Below are 941 nucleotides of genomic sequence, written 5' to 3' on the forward strand. Positions count from 1 at the left end.
CTGCAGCAGCAGGCCGGTGACGCGGAGGAAAGGGCTGAGCGCCTCTCACGGAAGTGGAGGGAGAAAGGCGGCCTGGGAACAGGCTGAGGCGGCCTCCTTGAACTGTAGGATCCAGCTGGTTGAAGAGGAGCTGGACCGCGCTCAACAGCGCCTGGCCACTGCCCTGCAAAAGCTGGAGGAAGCCGAGAAAGCTGCTGATGACAGCGAGAGAGCCATGAAGGTCGCTGAAAACCGAGCCTTAAAAGAGGAAGAAAAAATGGAGCTCCAGGAAATCCAACTCGAAGAAGCTAAGCACATTGCAGAAGAGGCAGGTAGGAAGTACGAAGAGGTGGCTCTTAGGCTGGTGATTATTGAGGGAGACTTGGAAGGCACAGAGGAGCGAGCTGAGCTGGCAGAGTACCGTTGCCCAGAGACGGATGAGCAGATCAGATTGGTGGACCAGAAGCTGAAGTGTCTGAGTGCTGCTGAAAAAAAGGACTCTCAAAAAGAAGACAAATGTGAGGAAGAGATAGATTCTTACTGATAAACTCAAGGAGGCAGAGACCCGTGCTGAGTTTGCTGAGAGATCGCAGCCAAGCTGGAAAAGACAGTTGAAGATTTGGAAGATAAACTGAAATGCACCAAAGAGGAGCACCTCTGTACACAAAGGATGCTGCACCAGACTCTGCTTGACCTGGATGAGATGTAGAGCGCCCTAGTCCCGCCCTGCGCTGCCCCTCCCTCTGACCCCGACTCCACTGAGGCCAGGCTGCCCGAAGCTGACCTTGAAACTGATGGCTGATCTCTAACTGGAAGGCTGCTTTCTCCTTTCATCACGTCTCCCACCCCCTCCCCTGTGTCCTTTTCACCAAACTGTCTCTGAATCTGAATCTCTCCAGAGATTCCAGTTGGACTAGAGGCTGAGCACTTTTGGGAACAACCGTTTAAGGGAATGTGAGCAA

The 941-nt window shown here is 53.3% G+C and overlaps 1 pseudogene across 1 annotated transcript; it reads left to right on the forward strand.

Annotated features, from left to right (window-relative positions):
* Positions 1 to 214: 214 nt before the first annotated feature.
* Positions 215 to 688, forward strand: LOC307187355 (tropomyosin-like; annotated as a pseudogene). The gene has a single exon. The product of its transcript is annotated as a tropomyosin-like (transcript).
* Positions 689 to 941: the final 253 nt, after the last annotated feature.

This window comes from Stenella coeruleoalba (genome assembly GCF_951394435.1).
Source record: "Stenella coeruleoalba genome assembly, chromosome: 5".
In the NCBI taxonomy this organism is placed as follows: domain Eukaryota; kingdom Metazoa; phylum Chordata; class Mammalia; order Artiodactyla; family Delphinidae; genus Stenella; species Stenella coeruleoalba.